The sequence below is a fragment of the Eretmochelys imbricata genome, chromosome 15, assembly GCF_965152235.1.
Source record: "Eretmochelys imbricata isolate rEreImb1 chromosome 15, rEreImb1.hap1, whole genome shotgun sequence".
In the NCBI taxonomy this organism is placed as follows: Eukaryota; Metazoa; Chordata; order Testudines; family Cheloniidae; genus Eretmochelys; species Eretmochelys imbricata.
In genome coordinates this window covers 10,847,012-10,856,974 of record NC_135586.1, presented here as the reverse complement: position 1 = coordinate 10,856,974, position 9,963 = coordinate 10,847,012, and positions in this window count along the sequence as shown.

The window sequence follows — 9,963 nt, the reverse complement described above, 5'->3', positions numbered from 1 at the left end:
ACAGTAGACACAGTGCTGGAATTGTAGAAATAAACCATTCAGAATCCTGCAGTTTGATCAGCACATACTGCAATCTTTAGAAATGCCCATAAATAAGAGTTGACAGGGAGAGGTTGAGCTTGCTGGCTACAGCAAATTTCTAAGCATTCCTTAAACAATGGTGAGCTGGAAAAAAGGCTTTGATGATGACTGCAGGAAACACCAATGTATATGAGATACAATGGCTTTAAACAAAAACATGAAAGCATTGCTTGTTAATCAACAACATAAATATACACCTCACCCTCAGCAGAGAGCTGCAGGGAAAGGGAAAGGTGATAGCTAGAGTAAGGTAGATATCATAAAAGAAAATTGTGTAGTGAGATGTCAAGGGATTCAAACCATAAATGGAATTTATTTAGATTGTAAGAACTTTGGGACAAAGGCTGATTTTTGCTATATGTATGTACTGTGCCACGCACAATGGGTCCTCATCTGTGCTGGGTCCTTGAGGTGCTACTATTCATAGATTATAAGGCCAGAAGGGACCATGGTGATCTACTCCAGTGGTTCTCAACCTTTTTGGCCTCAGGGTCCATTTATAAATGTTTATGGCCTGTTGCAACCCATAAATAGTCTGTGGGTGGAGGCCCTGGACTAGTTTCAGTCAGATCCTGCCCCACTGGGGGATTGGGTCATGTCTGGCACTCACCCCACAGTAATGGCTCCTGCAGCTTCTATGCTGTGGGCCTGGCTGGGCTTGGCTCTGCACTCTGGGTGTTGCAGCCTCCCGGGTTGCATTGCCACCTGCCCCCGTGACTGGACCAAATTTGCATGAGTGGAGTTGTGACCTGGCTCATGGGGTTGCAGTGCCACTCACTCAAATTTGGCCTACCTTGGACTCCCATCATCATGACAGCTGGGCCAAACCTGAGTGGTTCTGGGACCCCAGAGTTTACAGTGCCTGAAGCAGGAAGGCAAGCCTAGCCAGCCCCATGGGACAGGAGCCTCAGGAGCTGCCAACAGCCACACAACCCTTTGAATCATTCTGGCAATCCAATTTTGGGTCCTGACTCCTGACCCATGTGTTGAGAAACCCTGATTTCGTCTGACCTCCTGTTTATCAAAGGCCATAGAACTTCTGCAGAGTAATTAATAGAACATATCTTTTAAAAAATCCAATTTTGACTTAAAAATTGTCAATGAGGGAGAATCCACCCCAAGCCTTAGTAAATTGTTCCAGTGATTAATTACTCTCACCATTAAAAATGTATGCCTTATTTCCAGTCTGAATTTGTCTAGCTTCAGATTCCAGCCATTGAATTGTCTTATATCATTCTCTGCTAGATTGAAGAGCGCATGGTTAAATAATTGTTTCCTATGTAGTTACTTATAGATTGTAATCAAGTCACCCGTTAGCTTTCTCTTTGTTCAACTAAATAAATTGAGCTCCTTGAGTCTGTCACTATAAGGCATGTTTTCTAATCATTTAATCATTCTCATGGCTCTTTTCTGAACCCTCTCCAATTTATCAATATGCTTCTTGAATTATTGACACCAGAACTAGACACAGTATTCCAGCAGTTATTAATATAATGTATTGTTACAATATACTAATGATTAATACTAATAGTAAAGAATTATTACATAGAATTTAATGATCCCTTTTGAGAATTTGTAGGAAATCCAGGACATACACATTACAACTTCTAGTAAAATTTTGTGAGCCTACAACTTTTCTGCACAATTTGGGGAGATTCTCTGCTTGTTTAAATCAGCATAGTTCCACTGACTTCTGTATAACTATGTCAATATATATCAGCTGAGAATATGACCCATAATCTTTAACTAACACGCCAACAAGCATATTTTGCTTTTTTGTTTTGAGTGCTCACTACTGAAGAAAAGACCTTGCTTACTGTAACCATGTTTTTCTTCTGCTTAGTCATTCCACCAGCAAACACTGTGTTTGCTCTGATGAGCTTAACAAGAGTAAAAAAGTAGTAAAAAAACATTTTTGTCACTAAAGTAAGTAGATATGACTCTGAACATACACAAGGTTGAGATCTGTGGAGAAAGACGGTACCATTTTACATAGTTTTTTTACAGAGTAGAACTTATCCATCTGTCTAAGTTTTTATACTGTGCTTATCACTAGTATCTGAACACTTTAAGAGTCAAGGAGGACTTGTGGCACCTTAGAGACTCACAAATTTATTTGAGCATAAGCTTTCGTGAGTGACAGCTCACTTCATCGGATGCACGAAAGCTGATGCTCCAAATAAATTTGTTAATCTCTAAGGTGCCACAAGTCCTCCTTTTCTTTTTGTGGATACAGACTAACATGGCTGCTACTCTAAAACCTGACTTTAAGAGTCAGATATTCAAGAGATTAGCCCCAACATTTCCCATTTAGACTTCTAGATGAAGTATCAAAATTTTAACAGGAGCTGCTGTGTGCTCCTGAGCACTTTTGAAAATGTTGCCACTTCAAACATGGGAACTGAGCTTTTATTAAGCTCTGGTCCCAGTTGTGGCTTCTGAGTATTTTTCCAAATCTGTTCTGGAGAATGAGAAGGTACCCTACCTCTACTACTCTTTTTGAACCAACCAGTTAGCCAAAAATTCAGGGTCTTGTGGGTTCTTCCAGTTAGGAGGAAAAATTGGTCATGGAGTCAGGTGTTCCTTTGAGGCAGGTATTTATTTATAAGGAATGTATGAAGTCCCTAAACACAGCAGGAATCAAGCAAGAGACAGCGTCTGCTCACAGTTCCAACCCCTTTTCCAGTCAGCAGTTAGTCTAAAAGCTCTCTTTCTTGGCTTTTCTCAGGGCTATGATCCCAGTCTTGGTCTGACTATGTGTACTTGGCTTTTTTGCCCCTGCTCTCTGGTGTTTTCTCCTGCTTCTCTCAAAAACACAGAAACACACAGCTCCATCAATCAGTGCCCAAGCTCCTCCTGTGTTTGCTATATCATTCTCTGAATCCCCAGAAAACCCTTCAGCCTACATGGCACAGATTCTGCTCAGCCGTGCCATGGAGGTCTGGGGCGGGGTGTTCTCTTTTTATTAAGATAATGTTGAAATAAAAAGAAAACGGTACAGAGTTCAAGCATAGAAGCTTCTGGTTATCAGGGAACAAGGTACGGATTATCATGGGGTGCGAAATTCGGTTTAGGAGCTGGTGGTGTAAGGAATACATAATCTTCAATCTCCCGGATTGGGGGTAAAAGTTTAACCGGTCAAAGTACAGACATTGAGATATGGGGATATGTTGTCCATATAACGGCTAAGTTCAGGTGTGGAGTATAATGAGCGGATACGATGATGGGGATGGATCTACCCTCATTGGGTGGGATTTAATGTTCAGTGAGTTTATGGTTCCAGTTCATATGGTCCAGCGGAAAAAGCCTCTCAGTCCCTTTCCCATAGTGGATGCATGATGTCGTACCGGCTAACACCTCCTGGTACTGTCGGTGGTCAGTGATGTGTTCGATGTAGATGTCCCTGGACCATCGGTTGGTGTCCGAGACCATGAGATGCCGCATGAGCCATGTGTTGCTTCGACCGATCCCGCAGGTCCGAAGCACACGCTCGTTGCAGGGGTCCCAAGCGCTCAGGGCTCCGACGATCAGGGCGTCCAGCTGCACCGCGTAGCCCTTCGCTCTCAGGGTGTCGGCCAGAGGGGCGTATTTTTCCAGCTTACAAGCCCGGGCTTCTCGGAAGGCCGGGGTCCTGTTCTCAAAGGAGACCTTGATGTCGACGAGGATGATCTTTTTCTGGGCCTTGTTTGTGACTACCACGTCAGGTCGCAACTGGCTGTCAGTACCGGGGATGGCAACATTCACGGCGAACTCCCCCAGGCGCGGTGCGATGGCTTTCACTAGGTGGTTCTGGATGGCATTGTGGCGCAGCTGCCAGGCTCTGGAGTGGGGCCTGCAGCTGCACAGGATGTGGGGCAGGGTCTCGCTGGAGTAGCCGCACTTCCTGCAACGCTTGTCTCAGTTCCCGTGGCGGACGGCTCTGTTGAGCGGGACGCAGTTGAGCCGGGCGCGGTGGATGAACCGCCAGTCGGCAAAGCGGGTGAAGCCGCCCCCGGCGAGGAAGTGGTTGCTGGCGTCCCAGTTGCTGGTCAGTTCGAAGGCTTTACCCTGGTCCGGTTTATGCTTCAGGGCTTCCATGTACAGTGAGTGGATGGCTGCCTTCAGGGTCCTCTCCAGCATTCCCCTGGCACTCGGGGTGACGATGGTGTTGCCCTCAGACCTGATCTGCGGCACCAGGACTCCCAGCTCCTGGTGCTCCTCGCACCACTCCCAGTGGCAGCCGATGCGCTTCCCCAGGCGACGCGAGGCATTGCGAGCGTGGGACCACAGTGAAGCGATGTCGCTCCCGTCCCATCTGAATTCGCCATCCAGGGAACCGCTCAGGAAGCTGGCGGTGTCTTGGTTGGAGGGGGCTCTGCCGATCCGCTTCTTTGTTGCATCATGGAGGGCATTTGCTGCGATGTTCCTTACCATGGTGTCGGGACACGTCAGCAGGCGGAAGGCGTGGGTGATCACCGCGATGTCACACAGGTCACCCATGGGGGGGACATTGGGACCGCCATGCCTGTGGGCAGTATAGACCAGCTCGTTGTTGGCTCTCTGGGGAAGGAACAGCCACTTCTTCACCAGCTGCCGGGTGATCTTGTCTGCCTTGTTGAGGGGTTCTTTTGCCACGGCAGATCCCCTTAGGACAAACGAGATGTGGGGGATCAGGAAGGTGTTCAGGGCGTTTATCTTCTGCCACGGTGCTAGCAAGGAGGTGTCAATCTTGGCGGCATCCTGCAAGATCTCCTGGATGGTGTCCTCTGGTATCTGCCGGACACGGAAACCCGTCAGTGTGCTGCAGTGCCGGTAGGCCTGCCCCTCTGCCAGGGGGATGACGGGCTCGCCCTGGATCTGGAATTCCGTCGCCTGCACCGTGTCCCTTTTGCTGCCATCTATGTGGAAGGATGCGCACTTCTTTGCATTGAAGCGGAGTCCCATCCAATCGGCAGCTCGACTGGTGGCATCTAGCATACGTTGGAGGTTCTCTGGGTCGTCCGCGGTCAGGGCCAGGTCATCCGCGTAAGCCAGGATGCTCACCCTCTCACCATGGAGATTGAAGCCATCTGCGCCATTGGAGATCGCTCGCAGCAACGGCTCCATGGTGAAGTTAAAGATGATGGGGCTGAGGGGACAGCCCTGCTTAACTCCGTTCCGGGTCCGGATCTCGGCGGTCTCCCCTTCGACCGAGCGAATGGTAGTGCTGCATCCCTCGTACACCTCTCGGATCACATGGAGGAAGTTCTCTGGCATCCCAAACTCCTGGAGCGTGGCAAAGATGTGGTGGTGGGACATGGACCCAAAGGCGTTAGCCAGGTCGAGCCATGCTACCGTGCACTGCCTCCGCGCCCTTCTGGCCATTTCGATGATGGTTTGGAGGACAAAGTTGTGTTCATAGCAGCCCTCGCAGGACATGAAGCCTTTCTGGGTGGAGCTGATAGCTCCACTGCTCACCGACCACTCTGTGATCCTCGACGGCAGGCAGCTGGCATAGAGCTTGTACATCGTGGAGCAGAGGGAGATGGGCCTCCAGTTGCTGGGGTCATCCCACTTACCCTTCTTGTACACCAGTACCGTCATGGCCTTCTTCCAGGAGCTGGGAGTCCGGCAGAATCACTTGCACCAGTTGAAGAGTGTGGCGAGGACCAGGCAGCCGGGATCTCGCTTTTTTTCACGAGGCTGTAGCGGATGCCGTCTTTCCCAGGAGCTGTGTTTTTTGTTTTTGAGAGTCTAGCCAACACTTCCTTGGGCGTAAAGTTAGTTTCCAGGACACCTGCTTCGTCGACATGGGGCAGGGAGCGGAGGCACTCTGGGTGCTGCGTGTCATTCTGGGCTGAGCGGTCGAGTACATCCTTGAAGCAGCTGTAGAGACGCTCAGATGGGATCGTGCAGTAGGGCGAGGGCCCGTCGAGGATCTCCCTCATGGCTTTGGAGCGGTTTGCCCGGTACAGCTTTTGGATCCTTGAAGCCGCTGCTGGATTGTAGTGGCAGCTGGCGTCTCTACTTCTGGGTCCCCTGGTGGTGGTTTTGAGGTTTGGAGCAGGCGTTCTGTGGGCAGGTGGGGCGTTCTCCTGGTTGGAACTTCTCCTGGGAGCGGTTTCCACAGACAGTTCTTGGGTGAGCCTGTCTACGAGGAGGTCGAAGTTGTCAAAGGAAGCTGTCGCTTGTAGCTCCTCGGTCCAGGCAGCCTGCTACGGAGTGGCAGCCCTCACCATTGGCTGCTGGCCCTCATGGTCCTTGGCCTCGTCTGGTGCAGGCTCAAAGCCTGCATGGTTGGCCTGCCGTCTATCTTGTGGGTCAGGATTCCCTTCGGTTGGGTGTTGGGGCGGGATCTCTGGCGGGATGCTGGAGTTGCTCGTGGTCGGAGAGACGCAGTCCGGCTTGGGGGTTGCTGGGACACCGCTGGTCCTTCTAGGAATGGCTGCTGCAACTGCTCCCTCATTTAGTCTGATAGGCGGGGCAGATTATGCTCACCAGTTTCAATGGGGGTTTAACCCAATCTATAACAATACAATGAAGTTGAGTAAATAGAGTGAAGATGGTATTGTATAGAAAGATGTATTTAGATCACAGAGCATATCATACAGTTAAAGTGGGAACTGTGGCTAAGCCAGGGCACTAGCTAGGGAATAAAGGAAACTTGGTTTCTGTTCCCAGCTCTGTCACTAACCGGCAGTGTGATGATGGGCAAGCTACTTCATCTGTCTGTTCCTTACTATAAAATGGAGGTAATTTTACCCTCCTTTGTAAAGTACTTTGAGACCTCTGGATAAAGAGATTTATATAAGTACTATGTATCATTACAAGGAGATGAGGTAACTAGAGTAGAAATTATGTCATGTAGAAGGGTAATATGGAGAGAGATTGAAAAGACTGGGACTGTTAGGGAGACAACTAAGAAGGGATATGACAGAGGTATACAAAATAATGAATAGTATAATGAAAGCAAATTGGATTCTCCTTTCTGCTCATGATCATAATATTAAAAACTAGTAAACTTCTTCATAATTCCTCCCTGTCAATCTGCCGCAACCGTGCCCTGGAGGGACTGCACATATGTGAGAGGTGAACTTGTAATGGTGATGTTGTAGAGAGCTGAAAGTTACAAGACAGTGATCTGAGAATTAATCCATTGCAGGGAAGCAGCCTGAGGAATTAGTTAATTAGGTATTGGGTGAAGGTAAACAAGAAAAAGAGGTTGTTTGTATATGTGGTTTCCTATAACAGGAAGGAAAACTGCAAATGATGAGCCCTGTAACAAAGACCTGTTAAGCTTTATTTCTCTAACTTGCAGTCTCTCTTTGTGTAATTCAGTCTCAGGCTATATCTACACTACCACTTATGTGGGTATAACATATGTAACTCAGGGGTGTGAATAAGCCACTCCCCTGAGCGACATAAGTCACACCGACTGAAGCACCATGTGGACAGTGCTGTCAGCTGGAGAGCTTCTCCTGCCGACATAGCTGCTGCTGCTCATTGAGAAGGGAACAGGCGGGCTCTCTCCTGTCAGGTTAGAGCAGCTCCATTAGAGAGCTTACAGCGGAGCAGCTGCATCAGTGTAGCTGCGCCACTGTAAGCTCTCTAGTGTAGCCGTAGCCTCAATGTCCAGTCAGTGCCAGGCCTCATCTGATACTGCAAACAACCCTATAGGATACTGTAGCTTTTTATTAGAAGGGAAATGGCCAACTGTAATAATGTTTTTTGTGTTGCTGCCATCTCTGAACTGTATAGTGGGCTGAAATCACCACCTTATTTAACATAAGGTCACTGACTAGCTGTCATGGGGCATGACATTAAGGCCATGTCTACACTACAAACTTATGTTGACTCAAGTTCCGTTGGCATACAGCCGCTGCAGTTAGTACATCGCTTGTGTTTATGCATACTTGGCTCCTTGTGTTGGCAGTGTATATACTCAGCAGGAGTGCTTGTATTGATGCAGAGTGCACCATGGTGAAGTAGCCCACTATGCAGCTCACCACCATCCAGAAAACTGTCTTTTGAAAGTTTTGGCAATGCATGGTAGTGCCAGAATGAGTTGCGCAGGAGTGACTGGGAGCATGGGGTCAATTTTCCAGTTTGCAACTGTCTTCATCCCATAATGACAGGTTTCAGAGTAACAGCCGTGTTAGTCTGTATTCGCAAAAAGAAAAGGAGGACTTGTGGCACCTTAGAGACTAACCAATTTATTTGAGCATGAGCTTTCGTGAGCTCACGAAAGCTCATGCTCAAATAAATTGGTTAGTCTCTAAGGTGCCACAAGTACTCCTTTTCTTTTCATCCCATAATGTTATCTGTAGCCCATAATTTTCATTCCTTTAAAAAACATCTCATAAACCCATGTGGCCTTCCTTGCTGTCCTCCCTCTCTGACAGAAGAGAGCCTGCACAGCTTAGCACTATTTTCATGAGCATTGGAAGCACAGGGCGCACAATCTTGAAGTATTTGCAGAGCCGCAAGAAGAACCAAATGAGTGGGGAACCATATGATGCCTTGGAGGACACATTATTGTGGGACATAGCAAAACCAATTCAAGGTTGTTGGTGGCGTTCACGGAACAGTTGCGGATGGTGGAATACTGCTTCTGGGCCCAAGAAATAAGCCTTGACTGGTGAGATTGCATCATAATGCAGGTTTGGGATGATGAGCAGTGGTTGCAGAACTTTCAGATGTACAAAGACACATTCTTCAATCTGTGCGGTGAGCTTACCCCAGCTGTCCAGTGCAGGGACACCAAAATGAGAGCTGCACTGACAGTAAAGAAGCGAGTGGCGATCACACTGTGGAAACTTGCAAAGCCAAATTGCTACCTGTCAGTCAGGAATCAATTTGGAGTCAGGAAACCCACTGTGGGGGCCATTAATTGCCTCGTGCTGCACAGGACTGTGACGCTCAGTAATGTGCAGGACATAGTGGATAGATTTGCAGCAATGGGATTTCCTGAACAGTGGTGGAGCAACAGATGACATGCATATCCCTATTTTGGCACCAGACCACGTTGCCACCGGGTACGCCAACAGAAAGGGCTACTTTTCTATGGTTATGCAAGCACTAGTGGATCACCGGGGATACCTCAACATCAGTGTGGGCTGGTCAGGGAAGGTGGATGACACATCTTTAAGAACACAGGACTGTTCAGAAAGCTAAAAGCAGGGACTTTCTTTCTCAACTGGTGGATTACCATTGGGAATGTTGAAATGCTAGTAGTGATCCTGGGGGACCAAGCCTACCCCTTCTTCCCCGGCTTATGAAGCTGTACATTGGCCACCTCAACAGCACCAAAGTATGATTCAACTCTTGTCTCAGCAGGTGCAGAATGATAGTTGAATATGCTTTTGGTAATTTGAAGGGGCGCTGGTGTTGTTTGCTCACAACATTGGACTTCCATGAGAAAAATATCCCAATGGTTATAGCTGCCTGCTGTGTCCTACATAATCTATGTGAAGCAAAGAGGAAAAGTTTCTGCCAGGTTGGAGGGAAGAGGTGGAGTGGCTGACTGCTAAATTTAGAGCTATTAGAAGAGTTCAGTGTGGAGCTAAATGGCTCAGGGAGGCTTTGAAAGACCATTTCTACAGTGAATCAGAGTAGTGTTTGTTGTTATATTGTGCTGTAGCTGGCCCTGCTCTTTTGTGGTCTGGTAAGTATTGTGCAGTGACACAGTTATACTGACCTAACTCCCAGTATAGACAGTGCTATGCTGATTGGAGGGCTTCTCCTGTCGACATAGCTACTGTCTTTCAGGGAGGTGAATTACCTATGCTGACTGAAGAAGCCCTCCCATGAGCATAAGTAGTGTCTTCACTCTGCTGCAGCCTTTCAAGTGTAGATAAACCCTGAGTATGCAGTAGAGCTGGGAGTTGGAATAGAATTCAGGAGCACAAACTAGACCAAGTTGCT